At 57.5% G+C, this 27,409-nt stretch overlaps 1 protein-coding gene and 4 non-coding genes across 5 annotated transcripts in view; 4 read left to right on the top strand and 1 right to left on the bottom strand.

Moving 5' to 3' along the window:
* The window catches only part of LOC120375429 (zinc finger protein 551-like), a gene marked incomplete at both ends in the record, with an annotated part of 536,130 nt that overhangs the window by 408,702 nt on the left and 100,019 nt on the right, over positions 1–27,409 (top strand). The window lies entirely within an intron of this gene.
* LOC120376336 lies at positions 4,602–4,791 on the top strand. The gene has a single exon (XR_005587222.1). It is a non-coding gene; the product is annotated as a U2 spliceosomal RNA (small nuclear RNA).
* LOC120376375 lies at positions 15,943–16,137 on the top strand. Its single transcript, XR_005587258.1, has one exon. It is a non-coding gene; the product is annotated as a U2 spliceosomal RNA (small nuclear RNA).
* TRNAQ-UUG lies at positions 23,024–23,096 on the top strand. The gene has a single exon. It is a non-coding gene; the product is annotated as a tRNA-Gln (tRNA).
* Positions 26,619–26,691, bottom strand: TRNAK-UUU. The gene has a single exon. It is a non-coding gene; the product is annotated as a tRNA-Lys (tRNA).

Raw genomic sequence — 27,409 nt, forward strand, 5'->3', positions numbered from 1 at the left:
CAATGAATGAGTCGCCCACGGGGACTGAGCACGTCACCGCACGTCACAGCCCCAGCGCACGTCACAGCCGCCGGGCGGGGATTGTCCGTTAGCCCCGCGCTGGGGGCGGGGCTTCAGGGAGAGACCCAGCCCCATAGACAGACTGGGGTAGGGAGATATTGGGGGAAGGGATGAGGGGATGGGGGGAGAAGGGGAGGAGAGACCCAGCCCCATAGACCCATATGGGCAGGGGATCTTGGGGGCAGGAGGGGAGAAGGGGGTTGGCAGAGACCCAGCCTGGGGTGCAGGGAGCTGGGGGAGAGAAGAGACATGTGGGGTGAGGGGGTGAAATGTTGGTCCAGGGAATCTGAGTCACTCCCAGGACATCGTGTGCAGGGGGGAGCACAGGGACAGGGAGAGAGACCCAGCCCCACAGAGCCCCAGAGGGATATTGGGGGCAGGGGAGGGGATGGAGGGGGGAGAGACCCAGCCCCATAGACCCCTAGAGGCAGCGGGATATGGGGGGGTAGGAGAGGGGATGGCAGAGGAGACACCCATCTCCATAGACCCCCAGAGGCAGGAAATGAGGGGAGAAGGGGGGTGGGAGGGATCCAGCCCTACAGACCCGTAGGGGCAGGGAGATATTGGGGGCAGGAGGGGAGAAGGGGGGTTGGCAGAGACCCAGCCCGGGGTGCAGGGGAAATGGGGTGGTTTGGAGGGAACTGGGGAAGAGAAGAGACACATTGGGGGACACATGTTGGGACAGGGAAACTGACTCGCTCCGAATACATGCAGAGCAGGGCAGGGCAGAGGCAGATCATGCTGGTCCCAGGGTAATTTCGGGGGGTTCTGATTCCCCACTCAGCCGGGGGGCTCCCCTCTGGGCTGAGGAGCCCTGGGGTGGGGCGGGTGCAGGGGTGGGTGTCTGTGTCAGGCTGGGGGAGCTGCCTGGGCAGAGGGGCTGGAACTGCGGGGGCTGCAGCAGCCCCTGGCTTGACGTGGTTTCCATCACACCCAGGGGTTACAGTTGGTTCGGTGGCTCAGCCCCCCCCCCACTATACAGATTGTTCTGGCACCACTGGCCTAGGGTCACCGTCTAGTGCTCAGGGCCTGCCTGGCTCTCCTAGAGCAGGGCGAGCGCCCAGCTCTCCTGGGGCAGGGCTGGCGAGAGCTCTGGACAGATACTAACAGCGCCGGGGAGCCTGGATGAATATTAGTGGGACAGAGAAGCCTGGAGCAGTTTTATCAGAGAGCAGAAATGAATCCCGAACACAGCGCTGGAGCTGCAGTGCTCAGCGCGTGGGCCTGGGTCTCCTGCACAGTCTCCCCTCGTGGCATAACAAGTTCCCTGCAGAGAAGCAGAGGTGCGGGACCGAGGGCTGCGGCGGGGGCTGCAGCACCCCCATGTCTCACTGTGCAAAGCTCCAGGTGCTGTGGGAACAAAGCCAGCATTATTGTGCGATTCCAGAGAACCCCGGAGCTGTGCTGCTCCTGTGCAGTGTGAGCGGGAATTGCACTTTTTCACACTGCTTGTGAACACCAGGGCCCGTGCAACCATTTAGGCAAACTAGGCGGCCACCTAGGGCGCCTAGTGGTTGGAGGCGTCTAAAAGCCCCCTCAGGCGAGGAGGTGGAGCGGAGGTGAGCTGGGTGCGGGGGTGCGCGGGGAGGGCTGTCCGCAGTAACGGGGCAATGGGGGCGCACAGGGAAACAGCTCCCCACCCCAGCTCACCTCCGCTCTGCCTCCTCCGCCGAGCACACAGCCCAGCTCTAATTCTCCTCCAGTCGGCGTCGCAAGCCTGGGCGGGGAGGAGAATTAGAGCGATGCCGGCGTGCTCAGTGGAGGGGGTGGAGCCGAGGTGAGCTGGGGCAGGCTCCCCAGGCAGGCTTAGCTTCCGCAGGCAGGGGCGGCAGGTTATATCTGTGTGCGGTGCCCGGCCTCCAGGAATATTCAGGACTGGGGGCCCTGCTCCAGCAATATTTGGAGCTGGGTCTCTCCCCCGGCCCTGAGCCTCCCCAATGCCCCAAACCCTCATCCCCAGCCAGAGCCCTCATCCCCCTGCACCCTAATCCTCAGCCCCAGCCCTGAGCCCCCCTGCAGCATGAACCCCTCATCCCCCCGCACCCTAATCCTCAACCCCAGCCAGAGCCCTCAGCCCCCTGCACCCTAATCCTCTGCCCCAGCCCTGAGCCCCCCGGCAGCCTGAACCCCTCATCCCCCCGCACCCTAATCCTCAGACCCAGCCCTGAGTCCCCTCCTGCATCATGAATCCCTCATCGTCAGCCCCACAGCCCTCACCCCTGCACCCTAATCCTCTGCCCCAGCCCTTAGCCCTGCCCCCGCAGGATGAACCCCTCATCCCCAGCCAGAGCCCTCATCCCCGCACCTAATCCTCTGCCCCAGCCCTGAGTCCCCTCCTGCATCATGAATCTCATCCTCAGCCCCACAGCCCTCACCCCTGTATTCCCTCCTATCCCCAAACTCCCTCCCCACAAGGTGCACCCCTCCCCTTCCCACATACCCCTTCCCAACCCCAAACTCAGTCCCAAAGCCTGCACCATTCACCCCCTCCTGCACACCCACCCCCTGCCCCACCCCAGAGCCTGCACCCAGCACCCAAACACCATCCCAAAGCCTGCACCCCTCCTGCACCCTAATCCCCAGCCCAGGATCTGCACCCCAGACCTCCCCCTCCCGAGCCCCCTCCCAGAGCATTAGGCAGGTGGGAGCAGAGTTGGGGGGGGGCAGAGTTGGGGGGCGGGTTCTGGGCACCACCAAAATTTCTACAAACTTGCCACCCATGTCCGCAGGAGGTCTCCCCAGGCAGGGTAGCTGCCGTGGCAGGGGTGGGGTGGGAGGAAGTCTCCCAGGCAGGGTAGCTGCCACGGGGAGTAGTTGCTGCAGGGGGCTCCCGGGTGGGGGCTGAGTTAGCTGCGGGGTGGGGAACGGACAGGCAGTTAGCTGGGTGGGAGGGTGCAAGGTGGAAGTTTCACCTAGGGCCCAAAACTTCCTTGCACCTACTCTGGGGCTTTCCGCACCCCTGACAGGCTGATTAGACACCTGCAGCCAATCAAGGCAGGCTACTCAGGGCACTTGGATTTAAAAAGGAGTCACTTCAGTTTGTGGTGTGCGTGTGAGGGGCTGGGAGCAAGAGGTGCAAGGAGCTGAGAGGGAGAGGGTGTAGCTGCTGGAGGATTAAGGAGTACAAGCGTTATCAGACACCAGGAGGAAGGTCCTGTGGTGAGGATAAAGGTGGTTGGAGGAGGCCGTGGGGAAGTAGCCCAGGGAGTTGTAGCTGTCATGCAGCTGTTACAGGAGGCACTATAGACAGCTGCAATCCACAGGGCCCTTGGCTGGAACCCGGAGTAGAGGGCGGGCCCGGGTTCCCCCCAAACCTCCCAACTCCTGATCAGACACAGGAGGAGTTGACCCAGACTGTGGGTTCCACCAGAGGGGAAGATCACTGAGGTGAGCAAATCTGCCAATAAGCGCAGGACCCACCAAGGTAGAGGAGGAACTTTGTCGCAGCCTCTAATTGCAGCATTTTTAAATGGTCTGCATGTTGCTTGCAGGCTCCTAACACTTGCGACAGCAGCTCCTTTTAACTTCCATTCAACCACCTGTACTTATGGCGATAGGTCGACTTTAGGTCTTTAACTTTGATTGGTAGCTGAGAAGATGGTATATCGGACAGAAACCCGTTTGACAAACCTCTTCATTTCCTTGTTATTTCCTGACTTCTTTATTCATCACCTTTTCCTTATTTCCCAGCAGATTGACTAGATCTGGGTGCTAGCAGGGGGACCTGATGGACTCCTTATTTTCTGATTTCTTTCGGAAGCATTGAACTTGCCAGGGCACAGTCAGATTCTGGATGTTCATGGAAATGTAACACCTCATGCTCAGGTTTAGTTCTGTTTCTCAGCTCTTTTGGAAAATCGATCTTTAGTCTGTCATGTAGCATCCTTGCATTAGGAGATGGCTAATTAATAAGACCATAAACCTTGGCAATCAAATGGAACCTGAAGTCCACAGAAGAGCCCGAAAGGCCCTTGGGGAGTGGAGTGCAAGTTGAGGAAGACTTCCCTGCACAGCTTCTCTCTCAATTCTCGTTTTCCTGTATTGAGCGCAAAAGTCGGGAATCAGCTCAGGGTACGGTATACCATGTGTGTGCAGTGGTTGGACAAGGAACTGGACTGGTATGGAGCAAAACTATCTTATGTGTGCCTGATGACTGTACGTTTGAGAAGGAGCAGAAAAGAGCATTGGGGCTGCGGGATAGCGCTTGCATAGGCTTTCTTTGGCCTGTTTTGCTGTAAGAGTTAACAGTGAGAGATTGTTAGTCACATGTCAGTGGGTGGGTTTATGCAAATTAGGCGTGTACAGGGAAACCAGCAAGAGGAAGGAGGGTGAAAGACTTCTCTGTCTTTGAACAGAATTGTGTGTTAAGGGCTCTTGCTTTGAATTCTTCCAGTGGAATCATTTCGGGGAAGTGATCATCACTTTGAGTTACCTAGTTATCAAGTGTCGTGAATGGTGTTTGGTGCGTGTCTGGGTGCTCCTCGTGCTGAAGTAGAAAGAAGTGGAGGAAGAGCAGCTGCCTAACATCCAAGACTAACAGCATTGCTTCTCGGCCTTCTGGCTAAGATAAGTGTAGTGTCTGTTCTTATCAGTTTAATATCTGATAGGTCCTTTATTCGAGGACTGTATGTTAAATTGATTTTTGAAATAAGGGGATGGAATAGGAGCTTGCTCTGACCACCCCATGCATTGACCTGGTATTGCAGTGTTTCCAGGACCAGTGCCTCTCCTTTTGGGGAGAATTGTGTGGTTAAAAAAGCAGAATAAGATTCACTCTAAAGATGCTGATTTGAGAAGCCTTTTTTTTAAATTAGTTGGAAAATCAGGTTTCTTTAGTACTTAAGTTCTTCATAACAATGTATTGTTAAAATTCCTTGGGAGTGTTTTCTGAGTCTACAGCTGTGAGTTTCTTTGTCTTGCTGGAAAATTGTTTTAAAAGCTGAGGTTCTTCTGTTTGCTGTGAGTTTTTTCAACAACATGAGGGATGAATGCTTTCCAGACTGAGGGTCTGTTTGGGAGATGGTTGGGGGGACACAGATTGGCAATATTCGAGTCACATGTATATCAATAACTGGATGAGTTACACAGACTTCTCCCCACCCAGCCTACGTTCCATGTATCTTGACTGAGCCTGTCGCCCACCATCCCAGAGCAGAAGCCTGAAGCCTGAGCCCCACCGCACGTGGGGAGGAGGGGAACTCCCGCTGGTTGCCGGCTCCTGCAGTGTTTATGACTCCGGAAGGGGGTAGGCAGGCAGTCGGGGGGAACAGCCGCTGCTTTGCTGCCCCCGAATCCCCCTCAATTACAGCCCAGGAGGCTGTGGCCACAATAAAAGCCCCTGGTGGCCACATTTGAGAAATGCTGGAGCCTCACAGTAAACAAATCCCAGCAGGTTTGTCACACCCTGTCCCCCACCCTGGGGTTTTCCTGCCCTCTCCCACCCATACCAACCTCCCTGGAAGTCCCCCCCCCCCCCATGTATTTACTGCCCTTTCTCCCCGCCAAGGGAACCCGGCAGCAACTCCCTGCTCATCCCTCCCTCGACTGGCTCCACTGCAGCCATTTCCCTTCCCCGGCCCCTGGAAGGACGGAATGAGCTGGAGCAAAACATGGATGTTGCGCTGCAGCCTGTTAAGGCAAAAAGGGCAACTGGGGACATGTCAGAACAGGAAATAATTTCCCAGCACAATTCCCCCCAGGCTCTTTCCCTGCACACGGATATTCCAGCTTGTCCTGCATGGGACAGAAAAATTCAAATGTAGGGCTGTCAATTAATCGCAGTTAACTTACACAATTAACTTTAAAAATATCATGATTAATCTCAGTTTTAATCACACCGTTAAACAATAGAATATCAATTTAAATTTATTATATTTTTTGATTTTCTACATTTTCAATTAGATTGATTTTAATTACAACACAGAATACGAAGTGTACAGTGCTCACTATATATAGTTTTATTACAAATATTTACACTGTAAAATATAAAGTGCTGTAGTGCAATCTCTTTATCATTAAAGTGCAACTTGCATAGGTAGATTTTTTGTTGTTGCATAAGTGCACTCAAAAAGAAAACAATGTAAAACTTCAAGTCCAGTCAGTCCTACTTCTTGTTCAGCCAATTGCTGAGACAAACAGGTTTGTTTACATTTACTAGAATAATGCTGCCCGTGTCTTGTATACGTCACCTAAAAGTGAGAACAGGCTCTCTCGTGGCACTTTTGCAGCCAGCATTGCAAGGTATTAACATGCCAGATATGCTAACATCCATATGCCTTCATACTTCAACCACCATTCCAGAGGACATGCTCCATGCTGAAAACGCTCGTTAAAAAAATAATGCATTAATTTGTGACTGAAGACCTTGATGAAGAACTGTATGTCTCCTGCTCCATGGTTCTATCCGCATTCTGCCATATATTTCGTTTTATGGCAGTCTTGGGTGATGACCCAGCACATGTTCAATTTAAGAACACTTTCAATGCAAATTTGACAAAACACAAAGAAAGTATAACGTGAGATTTCTAGAGATAGCTACAGCGCTCAACCCAAGGTTTAAGAATCTGAAGCGCCTTCCAAAATCCAAGAGGGACGAGGTGTGAAACATGTTGTCAGAAGTCCTCAAAGAGCAACACTCTGATGCAGACACTGCAGAACCTGAACCACTAGACAGGAAAATCAATCTTCAGTGGGTGGCATCTGACTCAGATGAGGAATATGAATGTACTTTGGATTGTTATTGAGCAGTACCTGTCATCAGCATGTCCCTGGCCTCTGATTGCTAGAAGCTGGGAGGGGAGAACAGGGGCTGGAGCTCTCCATGGCCACCTGGTCTGGTCATTCCCTGTGAAGCCCATAGCCAGGGCCAGCCTTAGGGGTGGGTGCCACCAGGGAATTGCCCAGGGGTACCGTGGTCAAGGGCGGTGCTGTACAGTGGCAGAGAGGTGTGTGCTGCTGGTGTAAAGTCAGAAACTGCTCCCGGCTGGCAGGGGAGTGCTGCTTGGGGTGGTGCCCAGATTTCTCCCCGCTCCCTCCCGGCATAGGAACATGGCGGGAGGGAGGGGAAGAGAAGGGGGAGAGAGCGGTGATGAGCGGATACTGCTCCCCCCAATGTTCCTCCGTGCCCCCCTAGGGGGCTGTGAGGGGGAGCAAGGAGCGACATCAGGGCTCCCTGCATCCAGGTCACCTTCCCCAGCTGGGCTGCATAAGGGGAGGACAGAGGGAGCAAAAAGCCTTGGTGAGCTCAGCACACACAAGCCAGGAAATGACTAACACCCCCCAGCCCAGCCAAAGTGGGAGCTTCCCCCACCTTCCCGGCCACAGGCCCACGGGGCTCATGGATGGAGGAGTTTGGGGGGCTGCGTGGGCCCCTGAAGGACTAGCTCAGCGTGTGAATGAGGGACTGGGATGTACGTGGGGGCCGGACTGTGGGTTGGGGTGTCCAGGGGGACCCAAGGGAAGGGACTAGGGGGATTAGGGATAGAGGAGGGTGGGGATACCAAGGTGCATTGTGGGAATGTGGGATTTAGAGCCCAGAGTGGATGGGTGGGGGCGGGTTGGAGGACCCCACCGTGGCTGAAAAGGGGAACCCGGCAGGTTGGGGGGCAGCAGAGATTGCAGATGAGGAACCTCACACCCTGGGGATGGACTGGGGCAGTGGGGGGATGGGAGAGTGGGGCCCAGCCATGGAGAAGCGGGCTGGAGGCAATTAGGGGCGGGGCGCTGAGGGGGAGGAGGAAGGGGGCACTGAGGACAGGGATGGGGAGAGGAGGAAGAGCAGGGCGGGGTCGAGGTGCTGAGGACGGGGCTGAAGGGACAGGCCGGGCAGAGCGGACAGGGTGGGGAGGGGACGCTGGGGCGGGGCTGGCGGGAGGGTGACAGCAGGGGGGGGAGGGGTGAAGCCCTTTCACTCCGCGCTGCCTCTGCCCGGGATTCGAATCCCAACGGCCGCAGCGCGCGCTGGGCAGCGCAGCCTCGGGCGAGAGAACCGGGGCCTCCCCACGCGCCGAGTCTCTGTCCCGCGCTCTCCGCCAATCAGGGAGCGGGAGGCGCGGCGAAGTGACGTGCTCGGCCCCTCCTCCAATACAGGCCGCGCGTGAGAGAGAGAACTACGCTTCCCAGAGTGCACCGGGGCGTAGTGTCATCCTCTCGTCACTTCCGCTCTGAGACGAGCCAGGAACTACAACTCCCAGCCTGCCCCGGGGCGCCTCCCTCCTCTCCAGCCCAGGTGAGGGCGGGTCCCTGGGTCAACCTGACACCTCCCCCCCAATGCAACTCCTCATCCCGCCCCGCCCCAGAGAGCCCCGGCCCCGCCCCGGTGCAGGGTGTGGCGCTGCCCAGCGCGAGGCGTGCTGCGCCGCCGCCCCTTTCACCCCCGGCACGCGGCTGGTCGGGGCGGGGCGGGCTGGCTCTGTGCCGGGGCTGGATCCACGTGTTCCCGGCGCCCCTACGTGTCACCCCGACTCCCGCTGCCCCCAGCCGCCCCCTCCCGGGTGAGCCCAGCTCCAAACACCCGCAGACAGACCCGCCCGGCCTGCCCGAGCCCCGCTGCTGTGCCCGCCCCAGAGCCCCGCCCCGCCCCTTCCCCAAAGCCCCGCCCCTGCTGTGCCCGCCCCAGAGCCCTGCCCGCCCCTTCCCCCAAAGCCCCGCCCCGCTGTGCCCGCCCCAGAGCCCTGCCCCGCCCCTTCCCCAAAGCCCCGCCCCGCTGTGCCCGCCCCAAAGCCCCGCCCGCCCCTTCCCCAAAGCCCCGCCCCCGCTGTGCCCGCCCCAGATCCCTGCCCCGCCCCTTACCCAAAGCCCCGCCCCGCTGTGCCCGCCCGCAAAGCCCGCCCGCCCCTTCCCCAAAGCCCCCGCTGTGCCTGCCCCCAAAGCCCCGCCTGGTCGCTGCCCACCCCCGTGCCGGGGCACCAGCGCTGGGCCGGGTCATGACGGGAAATTGTCCAAGCTGGCCCAGGAGAGACATGTGTGTCCCTGCTGCCCCCTGCTGGTGGGGCTGAGCCCCGCTCTGTGTGTGTGTGTGTGTGTGTGTGTGTGTGTGTGTGTGTGTGTGTGTGTGTGTGTGTGTGAGACACTGTTTGTATCAGTGTGTTGCTGGGCTAACCAGTAGGAAATGACTTTGCAGGATTTTGTATCCTGCAGCAAGTGACTGACTGACTGACGCACACGCACACTGACGCACAAAGGGACTCACACAATCCCAAGAACACTCACACACAACACACCCAGAGGGACATGCTAGCTCAACCCCCAAAGAGAACAACAATCACACCCCCAGCCGCACTCACCATCACCCCCCCCACACCATAATATTTGCAATCGTGCTCAGAGACACAACCGCACACAGTTCACTCCCACTGCTCCAAATACAAGGACCTCCTGCCCCATACAGCATGTGCCAAGGCCTGTGGAACTCACTGCCACTGGACAGCTACCCATGAAAATGATCCCCTCGTGCTCGATCATCTGCTTGGCCCCCTGTCCCCTCTCGGGGTGCGCTGTGCGGCGTGGCTAGGGATTGTGCACTGGCCCAGCACCAGGCAATGCAGAACGGACACCACACACCCTGCCCTGCCTCACCTGAGCTGCTCTCCAGGTGCATTGGAGACCAGCACCCCACACTCTGGCACTCCTGCCCCACAGGGGGTGAGCTGCAGTCCCTGCCACACTCCGCAGAGGGGAGAAGGGTCAGGCCAGCCAGCCGTTGTAAGATGGGGAAATCACCACCGGGGTCGACGGTATGGGGGCTGTGACATACAGAGAAACAGTTGTCGCGCCGGCAGAGGGCAGCAGAGCATGCGCACACACACAATTGCAAACATACATGAACACATGCATGAATCCAGCCACACACACACAATTGCTAATATACACAAACACCCGCACAAATCCAGCCAACACCAACACAAGCCTGGGAGCCAGGGGAGCAGAGCAGGCTGGGGCTGGGTCACTCCACTTCCCGCAGGAAGTAGCCAGTCCCCCATGTCCCACGATGGCCTGGGACCAGCCCCTCTCTGCTTCCCCCCATGCAGGCCTGGGGCCCCAGCCTGCTCTGCTCCCCTGGCTCCCAAACTTGCGGGGGGGAACTGCCCCACAGCACTCGCCGGCTGCGTGGCTGGGAGCCAGGGGAGTGGACCAGGCTGGGGCTGGGTCACTCCACGTACCATGCAGTGAGTGCAGGGGCAGGGGCCATGGGGAAGAGCCGGGAAGCCCCCCCACTGCAGCAGCTCCCCACCCCAGCACATCTCCGCTCCGCCTTCTCCCCTGAGCACCCCGGCGCCGCTCCACTTCTCCCGCCTCCCAGGCTTGCGGTGCCAATCTGCTGTTTAGTGCAGCAAGCCTGGGAGGGGAGGAGAATTAGAGCAGGGGCGGCGTGCTCAGGGGAGAAGACGGAGCAGAGGTGAGCTGGGATGGGGAGCGGTTCCCCTGCAGCCCCCCACCCCCGTTACTTGCTGCAGGCAGCCCTCCCCCTGCACCTCCCAACCCTCTGCCCCAGCTCACCTCCATTCCCCTGAGTGCGATTTTTGGTGCCCCCAACCACTTGAGACCCTGGGCGGCCGACTAGTTGGCCTAGTGGTTCCACCGGCCCTGGCCACTGCCTGTCAGCAGGATTCCTCCTCCTCCTCAGGGAGACTAAATCTCCCCACCTAGACAGCCGGTCCGTCCGCTGCACCACAATCCCCCATGCCTGAGCCTCCCTGCCAAAGCCCTGCACCTGGCTCCAGAGAATTAAATCTCACATCTCACTGGGAACTCGACTTCTTGGGCCCAGAGAGTCTCGGCGCACCCTGAGAGGGGACAGGGGACCAAGCAGATGATCCAGCACGAGGGGGGGAGAGGATGTGTGGTTGAGGGGAGGAAAAGCCTTGGGCTGCACTGGGGGAGTGCAGAGCAGGGGTGACACCCCAAAAACCTGCAGCAAAGGGATGGACAGGTGGGCTGGGTGGATAGAATAGGCAGCAGGACTAAAATCTAAAAGGGGAGTGTGGGGTCTGGGGGTCAGAGCGGGGGGGGGGGCAGGTTTGCTGGTCAGAATTCCTGGGGTCGATCTCCAGCCCTGGGAGGGGAGTGGGGTCCAGTGGTTAGTGTGTGTGTCGGGGGGGAGCCAGAACTCCTGGGTTCTCTCCCTGGCTCTGACTCTCTCTTGTGCAATCCCTCGGCAGTTACCCAACTCGCCAGCATGTGGGAGCGAGGGGCTGGGGCCGGGTTGCGACATGGCCCAGAGTCCCGTACTGCCCCTTTGTTACCCAACACGGGGCAGGGTGGGGGATGGCCTGGGAGACCCGCTAATAAAGGCGTTTCTGGTGGGTCTGTGTGTGGGTCACGCTGCCCCCTGCTGGATAGACCCCTCTAGGGCAGTACCAGTCTCAGCCCGGGTCAGACCCTGGGAGCCCAGCCCCCTCTGTCGCCATGGCCATGTCTATTGGTCTCCTGGAAAGGTCCATTCTCATGGGTAGCTGTCCAGTGGCAGTGAGTTCCACAGGCCTCGGCACACGCTGTGTGGGGCAGGAGGTCCTTGTGTTGGGAGCAGTGGGAGTGAACTGTGCGCGGTTGTGTCTCTGAGCACAATTGCAAATATTCTGGTGTGTGTGTGTGTGTGATTGTGAGTGTGGCTGGGGGTGTGATTGTTTCTCTCTTTGGGGGTTGGGCTAGCATGCCCCTCTGGGTGTGTTGTGTGCGAGTGTTCTTGGGACTGAGAGTCCCTTTGTGCGTCAATGTGTGTGTGTGTGTCACTTGCTGCGGGATACAAAATCCTGCAAAGCCACCACACACACACACACACACACACACACACACAGAGAGAGCGGGGCTCAGCCCCACCAGCAGGGGGCAGCAGGGACACACATGTCTCTCCTGGGCCAGCTTGGACAATTTCCCATCACGACCCGGCACAGTGCTGGTGCCCCCACACGGGGGTGGGCAGCGACCGGGCGGGGGGGGGGGAGTGTTAGATGTGCTGGATTCAGAAGGAAGCACTTTGGGAAAATCAGTCACGGCCCTTAGCAGAGCTGGGACACCGACCCAGTGACCCCTGCGAGTGGATTTGAGTGGTCAGAACAGGAGGGGTCTGGGCACCAGAACACCTGGGTTCTATCCCTGGCTCTGGGAGTGGAGGGGGTCTAGAGCAGGTGGACTGGGAGCCAGGACTCCTGGGTTCCATAGGGGAGACTGTTTTTTCCTGGGCTCTCCTCCTTACAAAGCCCAGCCCAGCCCAGCCCCCTAGTGGAGAGTGAGTTTGAGCAGGGGAAGTTGCTCTCCCAGTTCAGAAAGATGATTCAACCTCCCCTCTACCATGGGCTGTGACATCATGGACCTTCTCCTCCCTAAGAAAAACAGTAGAAGCCCCGCCCCACCAGAGAACGGGGGGGTCTAGTTGCACCCACAACAAACCCACTCATGGTTGCAAAAAAAAAACCCCACACTGCCCCACAAACCACTGCTAGGACAGGATCTGCTGCTTTCCTTATCACCACGAGCTGCTCCCCGCCAGGCACCACACCCCAGTCACACGCCTTTGGTCAATATGCAGCTCAGTAGCAATCACTGCCCCGAAGTGACTCCGGTGCAGGCACCCACAGCACGAACTCCCCACACCGGATTCTGTCCACACGCAGAGAATTCTCTCCGCCGGGCTCCTTCGGTTCCTCTCGCTGCTCTCCGTCCTGCCGCCAGACTCTGCTCATCTGCATAGCCCCGCCCATGGACACGTGACACCTTCTGTCCTTTTAGTCTCAAATGAATGAGTCGCCTGCAGAGAGTGAACACGTCAGCTTACGTCACAGCCGCCGGGCGGGGATTGTCCATGAGCCCGGCGCTGGGGGTGGGGCTTCAGGGAGAGACTCAGCCCCATAGACAGACTGGGGCAGGGAGCTATTGGGGGAAGGGATGAGGGGATGGGGGGAGAAGGGGGGGCGGGAGAGACGCACCCCCATAGACCCATACGGGCCGGGAGATATTGGGGTCAGGAGGGGAGAAGGGGGGTTGGCAGAGACCCAGCCTGGGGTGCAGGAGAAATGGGGTGGGGTGGAGGAAGGCATGTCGGGTGGGGGTGGGGTGTGTGAAATGTTGGTCCAGGGAAACTGAGTCACTCCCAGGACATCGTGTGCAGGGGGGAGCACAGGGGCAGGGAGAGAGCCCCAGCGCCAGCCCCACAGAGCCCCAGAGGGATATTGGGGGCAGGGGAGGGGATAGAGGGAGGAGAGACCCAGCCCCATAGACCCCTAGAGGCAGCGGGATATGGGGGGTAGGAGAGGGGATGGCAGAGGAAAGGCCCATCTCCATAGACCCCCCCAGAGGCAGGAAATGAGGGGAGAAGGGGGGAGGGAGGGATCCAGCCCTATAGACCTTGGGCAGGGAGATATTGGGGGCAGGAGGGGAGAAGGGGGGTGGGCAGAGACCCAGTCCAGGGTGCAGGGAAATGGGCTGGTTTGGAAGGAGCTGGGGAGGAGAAGAGACGCAGGACAGGACACATGTTGGGACAGGGAAACTGACTCACTCCGAATACATGCGGAGCAGGGCAGGGCGGAGGCAGATCATGCTGGTCGCAGGGTAATTTCGGGGGGTTCTGATTCCCCACTCAGCCGGGGGGCTCCCCTCTGGGCTGAGGAGCCCTGGGGTGGGGCGGGTGCAGGGGCTGTGTGTGTGTGTGTCAGGCTGGGGGAGCTGCCTGGGCAGAGGGGCTGGAACTGGGGGGCTGCAGCAGCCCCTGGCTTGACGTGGTTTCCATCACACCCAGGGGTTACAGTTGGTTCAGTGGCTCAGCCCCCCCCAACTATACAGATTGTTCTGGCACCACTGGCCTAGGGTCACCGTCTAGTGCTCAGGGCCTGCCTGGCTCTCCTAGAGCAGGGCGAGCGCCCAGCTCTCCTGGGGCAGGGCTGGCGGGAGCTCTGGACAGATACTAACAGCGCCGGGGAGCCTGGGCGAATATTAGTGGGACAGAGAAGCCTGGAGCAGTTTATCAGAGAGCAGAAATGAATCCTGAACACAGCGCTGGAGCTGCAGTGCTCAGGGTGTGGGCCTGGGTCTCCTGCACAGTCTCCCTGCACCCCCTCCCCTCATGGCATAACAAGTTCCCTGCAGAGAAGCAGAGGTGTGGGACCGAGGGCTGCGGCGGGTGCTGCAGCACCCCCATGTCTCACTGTGCAAAGCTCCAGGTGCTGTGGGAACAAAACCAGCATTATTGTGTGATTCCAGAGAACCCCGGAGCTGTGCTGCCCCTGTGCAGTGTGAGCAGGAATTGCACGTTTTCACACTGCTTGTGAACACACCTGGGTACAGTTCACAGGCTTTCAGCACCGCTGACAGGCTGATTAGACACCTGCAGCCAATCAAGGCAGAGCTACTCATGGCACCTGGGTTTAAAAAGGAGCTCAGTTCAGTTTGTGGTGTGCGTGTGAGGAGCTGGGAGCAAGAGGTGCAAGGAGCTGAGAGGGAGAGGGAGAGGGAGAGGGAGAGGGAGAGGGAGAGGCTGAGCTGAGCTGAGCTGCTGGAGGACTGAGGAGTACAAGTGTTATCAGACACCAGGAGGAAGGTCCTGTGGTGAGGATAAAGAAGGTGTTTGGAGGAGGCCAGGGGGAAGTAGCTCAGGGAGTTGTAGCTGTCATGCAGCTGTTACAGGAGGCACTGTAGACAGCTGCAATCCACAGGGCCCTGGGTTGGAACCTGGAGTAGAGGGCAGGCCCGGGTTCCCCCAAACTTCCCAACTCCTGATCAGACACAGGAGGAGTTGACCCAGACTGTGGGTTCCACCAGAGGGGAAGATCACTGAGGTGAGAAAATCTGCCAATAAGCACAGGACCCACCAAGGTAGAGGAGGAACTTTGTCGCAGCCTCTAATTGCGGCGTTTTTAAAAGATCTGCATGCTGCTTACAGGCTCCTAACACTTGCCACAGCAGCTCCTTTTAATTTCCATTCAACCACCTGTACTTATGCCGATAGGTTGACTTTAGGTCTTTAACTTTGATTGGTAGCTGCGAAGATGGTAAATTGGAAAGAAATCCGTTCTTCATTTGCTTGTTATTTCCTGACTTCTTTATTCATCACCTTTTCCTTATTTCCCTGCAGATTGACTAGATCTGGGTGCTAGCAGGGGGCCCTGACGGGCTCCTTATTTTCTGATTTCTTTCAGAAGCATTGAACTTGCCAGGGCACAGTCAGATTCTGGATGCTCATGTAAATGTAACACCTCAGGCTCAGCTTTATTTCTGTTTCTCAGCTCTTTGGAAAATCGATCTCTAGTCTGACATGTAGCATCCTTGCATTAGGAGATGGCTAATTAATAAGACCATAAACCTTGGCAATCAAATGGAACCTGAAGTCCACAGAAGAGCCCGAAAGGCCCTTGGGGAGTGGAGTGCAAGTTGAGGAAGACTTCCCTGCACAGCTTCTCTCTCAATACTCGTTTTCCTGGATTGAGCGCAAAAGTCAGGAATCAGCTCCGGGTAGGGTTATACCATGTGTGTGCAGTGGTTAGACAAGAAACTGGACTGGTATGGAGCAAAACACTTGTGTGTACGTTTGAGAAGGAGCAGAAAAGAGCATTGGGGCTGCGGGATAGCGCTTGCATAGGCTTTCTTTGGCCTGTTTTGCGTAAGAGTTAACAGTGAGAGATTGTTAGTCACAGGTCAGTGGGTGCGTTTATGCAAATTAGGAGCATATAGGGAAACCAGCAAGAGGAAGGAGGCTGAAAGACTTAGAATTGTGTGTTAAGGGCTCTTGCTTTGAATTCTTCCAGTGGAGTCATTTCGGGGAAGTGATCATCACTTCGAGTTACCTAGTTATCAAGTGTCGTGAATGGTGTTTAGTGCGTGTCTGGGAGCTCCTCGTGCTGAAGTAGAAAGCAGTGGGGGAAGAGCGGCTGCCTAGCATTTGAAACTCTCAGTATTGCTTCTCCGCTCCTTGGAGCTAAGATCAAAAGTGCAGTGTCTGTTCTTATCAGTTTAATATCTGATAGGTCCTTTATTTGAGGACTGTATATTAAATTGATTTTTGAAACAAGAGGATGGAATAGGAGCTTGCTCTGTCCACCACATGCATTGACCTGGTATTGCAGTGTCTCCAGGACCAGTGCCTGTCCTTCTGGGGAGAATTGTCTGGTTAAAAAGCAGAAAAAGTTTTACTTTAAAGATGCTGATTTGAAAAGATTTTTTTAAAGTAGTTGAAAAATCAGGTGTCTTTATTGCTTTGGTTTCTTCATAACATATTGTTAAAATTTCTTGGGAGTGTTTTCTGAGTCTACAGCTGTGAGTTTCTTTGTCTTGCTAGAGGATTGTTTTAAAAGCTGGGATTCTTCTGTTTCCTTTGAATCTTTTTAACAATATGAGGGATGAATGCTTTCTGGACTGAGGGTCTGTTTGGGAGATGGTTGGTTGGTTGGGGGGGGGTTGTGTGTGGGGGGGGGACACACAGATTGGCAATATTCAAGGTCACATGTATATCAATAACTGGATGAGTAACACAGACTTCTCCCCACCCAGCCTACGTTCCATGTATCTTGACTGAGCCTGTCGCCCACCATCCCAGAGCAGAAGCCTGAAGCCTGAGCCCCACCGCACTCCCTCAATTACAGCCCAGGAGGCTGTGGCCACAACAAAAGCCCCTGGTGGCCACACTTGAGAAACGCTGGAGCCTCACAGTAAACAAATCCCAGCAGGTTTCTCACACCCTGTCCCCCACCCTGGGGATTTCCTGCCCTCTCCCACCCAGACCAACCATACGGGAAGTTCCCACCCCCTATGTATTTACTGCCCTTTCTCCCCGCCAAGGGAACCCGCCAGCAACTCCCTGATAATCCCTCCCTCAACTGGCTCCACTGCAGCCATTTCCCTTCCCCGGCCCCTGGGAGGACGGAATGAGCTGGAGCAAAACATGGATGTTGCGCTGCAGCCTGTTAGGGCAAAAAGGGCAATTGGGGACATGTCAGAACAGGAAATCATTTCACAGCACAATTCCCCCCAGGCTCCTGCGACTGTGGGGCTTGTTTCCGATCCTTAGTCCGTTCACGTATCCGGGCAGAGTTCCTCTGGGCGGCATCTGCTGGCTCCCTTGATGCCTTCGAGGAGCAGTGGGGGCTGTCCGGGGTTCTCTGCTCAGTGTCCCCGTCAGGCTCCCTTCTTATGACCCTTTGACCGCACTCCTGTCCCTGTTCTTTTATTAGTTGTCCCCCGCAATTAGTGGGTTTCTGAGGCCCTGTGGAACCTCCCCTTAGGCTGGGGGGGGGGGTGCGTTAGCATGGGGCGGGCTTTGGGTTTCCCGGAAACCCAATAGACACAGCTATTCCAGCTTGTCCTGCATGTGACAGAAAAATTCAAATCTAGGGCTGTCAATTAATTGCAGTTAACTTACACAATTAACTTTAAAAAAATCATGATCAATCTGTTTTAATCACATCGTTAAACAATAGAATACCAATTTAAATTTATTTTTGTTTTTCTACATTTTCAATATATTGATTTCAATTACAACACAGAATACGAAGTGTACAGTGCTCACTATATATAGTTTTATTACAAATATTTACACTGTAAAATATAAAGTACTGCAGTGCAATCTCTTTATCATTAAAGTGCAACTTGCATATGTAGATTTTTTTGTTGCATAAGTGGACTCAAAAAGAAAACAATGTAAAACTTTAGAGTCCAGTCAGTCCTACTTCTTGTTCAGCCAATCGCTAAGACAAACAAGTTTGTTTACATTTACTAGAATAATGCTGCCCATGTCTTATATACGTCACCTAAAAGTGAGAACAGGCTCTCTCATGGCACTTTTGTAGCCAGCGTTGCAAGGTATTAACGTGCCAGATATGCTAACATCCATATGCCTTCATACTTCAACCACCATTCCAGAGGACATGCTCCATGCTGATAACGCTCGTTAAAAAAATAATGCATTAATTTGTGACTGAAGACCTTGATGAAGAACTGTATGTCTCCTGCTCCATGGTTTTATCCGCATTCTGCCATATATTTCGTTTTATGGCAGTCTTGGGTGATGCCCCAGCACATGTTGTTCACTTTAAGAACACTTTCAATGCAAATTTGACAAAACACAAAGAAAGTATAACGTGAGATTTCTAGAGATAGCTACAGCGCTCGACCCAAGGTTTAAGAATCTGAAGAGCCTTCCAAAATCCAAGAGGGACGAGGTGTGAAACATGTTGTCAGAAGTCCTCAAAGAGCAACACTCTGATGCGAACAGTACAGAACCTGAACCACTAGACAGGAAAATCAATCTTCGGTTGGTGGCATCTGACTCAGATGAGGAATATGAATGTACTTTGGCAGGGGCGGCTCTAGCCATTTCACCACCCCAAGCACGGTGGCACGCCACGGGGGGCGCTCTGCCGGTCACCTGTCCCGTGGCTCCGGTGGACCTCCCGCAGACGTGCCTGCGGATGCTCCACCCCAGCCACGGGACCAGCGGACCCTCCACAGGCACCCCTGCGGGAGGTCCACTGGAGCCGCCTGCCACCCTCCCGGGACCAGCAGAGCGCCCCCCGCGGCATGCCGCCCCAAGCACGTGCTGGGGTCTGGAGCCGCCCCTGTACTTTGGATCGTTATCGAGCAGTACCTGTCATCAGCATGGAAGCATGTCCCTGGCCTCTGATTGCTAGAAGCTAGGAGGGGAGAACAGGGGCTGGAGCTCTCCATGGCCGCCTGGTCTGCTCACTCCCTCTGAAGCCCATAGCCAGGGCCAGCCTTAGGGGTGGGTGCCACCAGGGAATTGCCCAGGGGCACTGTGGTCAAGGGCAGTGCTGTACAGTAGCAGAGAGGTTTGTGCTGCTGGTGTAAAGTCAGAAACTGCTCCCGGCTGGCAGGGGAGTGCTGCTTGGGGTGGTGCCCAGATTTCTCCCTGCTCCCTCCCGGCATAGGAACATGGGGGGAGGGAGGGGAAGAGAAGGGGGAGAGAGTGGTGATGAGCGGATACTGCTCCCCCCAATGTTCCTCCGTGCCCCCCTAGGGGGCCGTAAGGGGGGAGCAAGGAGCGACATCAGGGCTCCCTGCATCCAGGTCACGTTCCCCACCTGGGCTGCATAAGGGGAGGACAGAGAGCCTGCTTGCTACCCTGGTGCCTGGAGCCAGCCCTGCTCCTGTGACAAGCAGGGGCTGGTGCAGAGCGTGGCAGGGCAGGGAGATGACATCTCCCCTAATGGCGGGGCCTTTTCACAGCAAGGGCAGCACCTCCCCGCAGGAGCACAGACCCCACCTACTCCTCCTGCTTTCCCCTGACACCAGCACCACCCTTCCCAGCACCGCCTCATGGCAGCATCTGCTTCCGGACTCACACCAGAAACGGGAAGTCTGGGCCGGGCCTGGCAGCGGCTGTCAAGAAATGGAAGCAGGAGACACGACCACTCCCATGGTGCTGTAGGGCCTGTCCTGGCTGGTGGGAGATGGAGGCAGTGGACACTACCACTCCCATGGTGCCGTAGGGTTTTCAGGTGGGGTGCCCCCCCCAGGGTTGGGCTCCAGGGGAGGTTTGGCAGCTTAAGGGACTGGGGGGGGGGTTGCTTGGAGGAGGTTTGAAGACCAACAGCGAAGGGGAAGTTGGACACCGGCCAGAATACCAGGAGCTAGCGGGTGATAAGGGGGGTTCTGGGCATCAAAGTGGGAGCTTCCCCCACTTCCCGGCCACAGGCCCACGGGGCTCATGGATGGAGGATTTTGGGGGGCTGTGGGGGCCCCTGAAGGACTAGCTCAGCGTGTGATGAGTGACTGGGATGTATGTGGGGGCCGGACTGTGGGTTGGGGTGTCCAGGGGGACCTCAGGGAAGGGACTAGGGGGATTAGGGACAGAGGAGGGTGGGGATACCAAGGTGCATTGTGGGAATGTGGGATTTAGAGCCCAGAGTGGATGGGCGTGGGCGGGTTGGAGGACCCCACAGTGGCTGAAAAGGGGAACCCAGCAGGTTTGGGGGCAGCAGAGATTGGAGATGAGGAACCTCACACCCTGGGGATGGACTGGGGCAGTGGGGGGATGGGAAAGTGGGGCCCAGCCGTGGAGAAATGGGCTGGAGGCAATTAGGGGCGGGCGCTGAGGGGAGGAGGGGCAGGAGCGGGGCGCTGAGGACTGGGATGGGAGGAGGAGCAGGGCGGGTTCGAGGTGCTGAGGACGGGAGGGGATGTCGGGGTGGGGCGGAGGAGGAGGTCGGGGCGCTGAGGGGGCAGGGTGCTGAGGACAGGGATGGGGAGGGGAGCAGGGCGGGTCGGGCGCTGAGGAAGGGGGCGAAGGGACAGGCCGGGCAGAGCAGACAGGGTGGGGAGGGGACGCCGGGGCGGGGCTGGCGGGAGGGTCACAGCGGGGGGGGGACACTGCGGGGGCAGGTTGGGGGGGTCTGAGGGGCCCCGCGGCCCCAGGCTGCCGCTTGTGGGGCTGCTCCCAGGCAGCTCAGCCCCCCCCCCGCTGCTGCCCCCCAGGCCCAGATGGGGGGGGGGTGAAGCCCTTTCACTCCGCGCTGCCTCTGCCCTGGGACCCCCCCCCCCCAGCCCGGATCCCACGCGGGATTCGAATCCCAACGGCCACAGCGCGCGCCCGGCGGGGGGGGGCAGCGAAGCCTCGGGGCGAGGGAACCGGGGCCTCCCCCCACGCGCCAAGTCTCTGTCCCGCGCTCTCTCCGCCAATCAGGGAGCGGGGAGGGGCGCGGCGAATAGAGGCCGCGTGTGACAGAGCGAGCGAGAGAGAGAACTACGCTTCCCAGAGTGCACCGGGAGGGGGCGTTGTCTGAGCAACTTTCCCGCCCCGCCCCCAGAGAGCCCCGACCCCGCCCCCCTCCGGCTCCTGACGCGACTCCAGTGTCCCGGGGTCTCGGCCTGGCCCTGCCCCCACCTCCGCAGCGCCACGCCCACAGCGCCCCCCCCCTTGGCCTCGTCTCTCCCCGCTCGGGGGGGGGGCTGGTGGATGGGGCCATGTGGGGATATGGGGGAGGGGCCGGGCTGGGCGCCAGGACTCGGGGGTTCTGCCCCAGCGCTGGGAGGGGAGGGGGGTGAGGAGAGTAGAGTGGGGGCGGGGCTGGGCTGCCTGCTGCCCTCGCGGTGACCAGCAGAGCCCCCCCCTGCAGTTTGCCCCCCCCACCAGGCGCTGGGTGTGCTGGTGCCTGGAGCCGCCCCTGGTTCCAGCCCCTCTGCCCAGGCAGCTCCCCCAGTCTGACACACACACCCAGCCCCCGCACCCGCCCCACCCCAGGGCTCCTCAGCCCAGAGGGGAGCCCCACGGCTGAGTGGGGAATCAGAACCCCTCGAAATTACCCTGGGACCAGCATGATCTGCCTCCGCCCTGCCCTGCCCTGCTCTGCATGTATTCGGAGTGAGTCAGTTTCCCTGTCCCAACATGTGTCCTGCCCTGTGTCTCTTCTCCTCCCCAGCTCCCTCCAAACCAGCCCATTTCCCCTGCACCTCAGGCTGGGTCTCTGCCAATCCCCCTTCTCCCCTCCTGCCCCCAATATCTCCCGGCCCCTACAGGGCTGGATCCCTCCCTCCCCCCTTCGCCCCTCAGGGCCTGCCTCGGGGGGGTCTATGGAGATTGGTCTCTCCCCCCTCCATCCCCTCTCCTGCCCTCAAGATCCCTCTTGGGCTCTATGGGGCTGGGTCTCTCTCCCTGCCCCTGTGCTCCCCTGCACAACATGGCCTGAGAGTGACTCAGTTTCCCTGGACCAACATTTCACCCCCCCACCCCCTCACCCCACCTGTCTCTTCTCTCCCCAGCTCCTCCACCCCACCCCATTTCCCTGCACCCCAGGCTGGGTCTCTGTCAACACCCTCCTCTCCTCCTGACCCCAATATCCCCTGCCCCTATGGGTCTATGGGGCTGGGTCTCTCCTTCTTCCTCATCCCTCCCCAATATCTCCCTGCCCCTATGGGTCTATGGGGCTGGGTCTCTCCTCCCTTTCTCCCCATCCCTCCCCAATATCTCTCTGCCCCTATGGGTCTATGGGGCTGTCCCTCCCCCCATCTTCCCTCATTCCCTCCCCCAATATCTCCCTGCCCCAGGCTGTGACGTGTGCTGGGGCCAGGGCCGGCTCCAGGGTTTTTGCCACCCCAAGCGGCAGGGGGAAAAAAAAAAAGTCATGATAGTGATTGGCAGCAGCTCCACCGCCGCCTTCTTCGGCGGCAATTTGGTGGCAGGTCCTTCCTCCAAGAGGGACCGAGGGACCCACTGCCAAAGAGCCCGACGTGCCGCCCCTTCCCCTCGGCCGCCCCAAGAGCCAGGCAGCCCCCACTGCAGCAGCTCCCCACCCCAGCTCACCTCCACTCCGCCTTCTCCCCTGAGCACGCCGGCGCCGCTCCACTTCTCCCGCCTCCCAGGCTTGCGGTGCCAATCAGCTGTTTAGTGCAGCAAGCCTGGGAGGGGAGAAGAATCAGAGCAGGGGCGGCGTGCTCAGGGGAGAAGACGGAGCAGAGGTGAGCTGGGACAGGGAGCGGTTCCCCTGCAGGCCCCGCCCCCGGTACTTGCTGTGGGCAGTCCTCCCCCCGCACCTCCCAGCCCCTGCCCCAGCTCACCTCCACTCCCGCCCCTGAGTGTGCTTTTGGTGCCCCCAACCACTTGGCACCCTGGGCGGCCGACTAGTTCACCTAGTGGTTGCACCGGCCCTGGCCACTGCCTGTCAGCAGGATTCCTCCTCCTCCTCCTCCTCAGTGAGACTAAATCTCCCCACCTAGACAGCCGGTCCGTCCGCTGCACCCCAATCCCCCATGCCTGAGCCTCCCTGCCAAAGCCCTGCACCTGGCTCCAGAGAATTAAGTCTCACGTGTCGCTGGGAACTCGACTTCTTGTGCCCAGAGAGTCTCAGCCCCCCTCAGTAGCTGACCTGAGAAACACAGTGTCTGCAAAAGCAGCAAAGAGTCGTGTGGCACCTTATAGACTAACAGACGTATTGGAGCATGAGCTTTCGTGGGTGAATCCCCACTTCGTTGGAGGCGTCAGTGTCGGCCTTTTCCAAAGAAGTGCCTGGAGGGCCTTTTCCTGTGTGACCACGTGGCCTAATGGATAAGGCGTCTGACTTTGGATCAGGCGATTGAGGGTTCAAGTCCCTTCGTGGTTGTGCTTGTGCAGTTTTACCTTTGGGCTGAACGTCCTGCTCCCTTCAGGGCTGGAACCTCTTCTTGGCCACTCAGGCCAATGCTCTGGCTTCAGCTAGAGCCCCGGGAAGGAGTTGGGGTTGGGTGTCACAAAGGCTGGGGCATGAGGCCCAGGTGCTTCCAGTCTCGCCTTTGCCCTTCCTGACTTGCCAAAGAAAATGGGCGGCTGCCCGGGCTAGCGTGTGGAGCAGTTTCCCTCTTCCAAGTGTGCTCCTGTCCCTGTGCTTGAGGGGGTTTGCTACATAGCCCCTTGGGAGCCTGGGTGTTTCTCTGCTTCTCGCCAGCTGGGGAAAAGCCTCTTGGGGTAAAATCTCCTGCCCCATTGCAAAAGTGAGCACCTTGAGTGGGAACGGTCAGAGGCTGCACCAGGGGGGCTGGCCCTGCTTTCCTACCATCTTCTGATGTTGGCCACTGAGCATCAGCAGCCGCCCTGCATGCTGGTCTGTGGGTGGCCTTCAGCGAGTGTTTGGCATGGCAGGGAGCAGCCTGGCTGGGTGTTTTTGTGCCTGTCTGAAGGCCACACATAGGCATGGGCCTGCCCTCCTCTGGCCCTGACCTCAGTTGCTCTGTGGCTTTTAAGCCGTCCCTTGGAGCCATCAGCACCAGCCGCCTCTGCTCTAGGTGCCCAGAGGAGGAGAGGTGCTGGGCTCTGTGACGAAGTGGGGGATTTTCTTAGGGTTTTCTGTGTTTTCCAGTGGTTCGCATGCACAGGGAGCGGGACTCAGTGTCCCTGGGTGTTACTGGTTTAACGAGGTGAGGGGAGAGGGAGTTTGTTGTTACAGAGGATCGGAGAGGGACTTGGGACCCCGGCTGATGGCCTGGAGGATGGAGACCCCAGCAACTGGTGACCTGGTGACCCAGCTCAGGAGTCACAGCCAGTTCTGGCCAGTGAGAGGACAATGGGCTGCGGGGAGAGGACCCCGTGACCAACCTGTTCCAGCCAGAGGAGGGCAGAGAGGGGAGGAGGCCCAGGCAACCCTGTTTACCTGGAGAAAAGACAATGGACAGAGGTGGGGCCTGGGGCCGGGGATATCGGAGGCCCAGCTGGGAAGCAGGGGGGCTCGGGGCTGGCGAGGGGAAGCAGGCAGAGCCCACCTGGCTGCAGGGGGACTGGGATGTGCTGGGCTGAGGGAGGCCAGGCCTGAGGCCCTGAGAGTTTCTTGTGCTGTGTTCAACTCTTAATAAACCCTCCTGTTTTATGCTGGCTGAGAGTCACTCCGGTCTAGAGAACAGGGGGCATCAACCCCTTCGGGGGTGAGGAGGCCCAGGGGGTCCAGAGCGCGTGGACTCCCTGAGGGGGCCCACGGCGAGAGACAGACGTGCTAAGGCTCAGAGAGGTGCGGCTTCAGGAGGTGGGGGGCCTGACCCCGAGAGAGAGTGGACCCCCGCGAAGGGCTGTCGCACTGAAAGGGGCACCCCCCATGGACCGCACGGGGCCAAGAGTGGGCACGATCTGTGAGTCCGTGACAGGCAGTGACATCACAAAGGCCTTTTGCAGGACCTCAGACTATTGGTCAAAGGTGGTGGGGAGGTGGTGACCTCACAGAGAGATGCTGACATCAGCCAGGCAGGACAGGGGCGAGGGGGCCAGGGAAACCTCAGAGACCCCTGTGGCTTTGCTTCAACAAGTCTCCTTCTCCAGGTCTCTCTTTGAGGACTGAGAGAGTATTTGGGTTCAGGCACGTGAGCACCAGGAGGAACCTCTTTTGAGTTTTCTCCTTCCCTTTAGTGATTTTACTAGAAAACAGAAGTCCCTGTTTAGAAGGTAAGAGCCTCCTCGAGGGAAGGGGTGTCATGGGGGTGTCATAGTTTGGATGCCGGTGCCCCCCCATGTAAGGAAGTTCCCGCCACCCTGCTCTGTGTTCACAGTGCGGGAGAGAGCAGCATCCACGGCAGTGATTTGCTCCTGGCTGCCGGAGCAGAGCAGCAGGCTCAGCTGTCAGAACTTCCCGGAGCGATGAAAGGGGAGGGGCCCATGGCTCTGCAGCAGGAATGCAGGGCAGGCGAGTTCACAGAGGGCATTGTGGGATACTAGAGGAGGCCAGTTATGGTGATATAATGAACAGCAGCGTCTACACTGACACTCTGTCACTTTAAGTTTGCTGCAAAAAGCTCATCAAAGTGGTTTTATTTGGTAACCAAAATAGGGCAGTTTTGTCACCAGATGTGGCATTGCCGACCGAGGGAGCGTTGTGTGTTTTTCACACAGCTGAGCAATATAATTCTGTTGAAATAACTTTGTAGTGCAGACCTGGCCAAAGATTCACACACACACACACACACACACAGCTTGCAAGAAAAACCTCACCTGCTGCTCTGCTTTGTGGGGCCCAGGTGTGGATGCGGGGAGTCAGGTGTGAGCAGACACTCTACTTTAGCCACAGGCAGGCACCCTGGTTTAGCTGGTTAAAGTACCTGTTTTGTAAACAGGAGATGCTGGGTTCAACTCCCAGTGGTGCCTTGTTGAGATGCTTTTAGAGCACCTGGTATTAGCTACTGTCAGAAGATAAAATACAGAGCTAGATGGACCTTTGGTCTAGCCCAGTGTGGTTTTTCTTATGGTTTAAATTACACTCACTGGCACTGATAATAGAGTTACTGAAAGTTTGGGAGTTAAGAGCTGATAGGTCAGTGGTCCAAGCCCCTTGCAGATGACCCCCTCTCTCTGGGACAGGGAAAGGTCTGAGCTATCGCACCAAATGCTCGTTGTGGCTGCCAGAATCTGTGGGCAGCTCATTTAGTTTACACCCAGGGTTGAGTCCTTGATTCACACATCAAGGATAACGACCCTTTGTTTCTCCTGATCCAATAACATGGAGACTGGGAATCCAACACCAGCCACAAGTGATCATTTCGGCAAACAACCCAACCTATTTCCAACATACTGTAAAATCCACATGCAGACTCATACATGAAACCTTTCAAGAAAATCTTCCTGAGGGGGTCTGAAGCACCTGCTGCTGGAGGGAAGGAGGGAGCTGTGGGTTGGGATTGAGGAGCAGCATGAGGAGAAGGGGCCTGTGGGTTGGGTCTGAGGGGCACTGGGAATAGGAGGGGGCTGTGGGTTGGGACAGAGGAGAAGGGTGAAGAGGAGCAGGCTCCGGTTGGGAGTGAGGAGCAGTGAGCATAGGAGGGACTGAGGGTTGGGTCTGAGGGGCACTGGGAAAAGAGGGGACATGGGTTTAGGCTGAAGAGCATCTTCATTTGGGGATCCAGCAGGACAGGGGAAGGCAGCAGGTGATTCTAATTCCTTAGGGATATTCTGTGTGTTTGTCTGTGTGTGTGTGTGCAGGGGAGGAACATGCTCTATGCCCAGAGGCCTTTATTCCTCCAGGCTGCAAGGACAGAGGGGATGTCAAGGAGTTGTTCCTTCAATCCCCCCCACACAAAGGCCCTTCTTAGGAAAGGAAAATCCTGAAGAGAAAGAGTAACACCAAACAAGACTCCAGAAAGTCAGATTTTTACACTCATAGTGAGAAGTTTATCACCTGACCAGGGACTTGAACCCTGGACCCTCAGATTAAAAGTCTGATGCTCTGCCAACTGAGCTAGCCAGGCTCACCCAGGAAAAGTGCAAGTTGGTGCAGAGGTGAAGCTAGTCAAGAAAAAGCGAGCAGGAAACAATTGGGGTAACCTGCTGCTCTCTCTCTCTTCCCAGCCCTGTCCTGGCTGGGTATTAGTGCTGGCTAAAAAGATGGGAAAATATCGGCATCTACCAGCCTTTCACAGCTGTACAAGACTCAGGCACAATACAGAGTTGCCCATCTGCAAGTGCCGAATGGTTGGATTGGCTAATGCAACATGTAGATGTCCAGAGCACTCTGGGATATAGAGCCAAGTGTCCATCACCATCATCATTTCACAGGGATAATGATAATGATGGGAAGGTTCACAATTGACTCAGTAGTTGCATACAAAGGTGCACGTTTGGCAGATACATTGGGAAATTCTGGCTCCTTCTCAGGCTCAGGTTGGCCACCCCGGTCTAGATGTAGAAGTTACAACATTTAAACTTGAAAGAGGGGCCAATTTCCCCATCATTTCCCACCTTTACATCCAAACACGATGACTTTCTGAATGAACCGTCCTCGTTCAGCCAGAAGATCTTGGGGTGGTTGTAGGAGTCACTGGGTAAAATTCTCTGGACTCTGTTCTGAATCAGGTCAGAGCAGAGGTACCTAGTGATCTAGTCTGGCTGTAAAATCTATATATCAACACCAAATATGGTGTGAAATTAATCCTCAGAAACAGCTGTTCCTCACCCAGACCCCAGCAA

This window comes from Mauremys reevesii, linkage group 12, assembly GCF_016161935.1.
Source record: "Mauremys reevesii isolate NIE-2019 linkage group 12, ASM1616193v1, whole genome shotgun sequence".
Taxonomy (NCBI): Eukaryota; Metazoa; Chordata; order Testudines; family Geoemydidae; genus Mauremys; species Mauremys reevesii.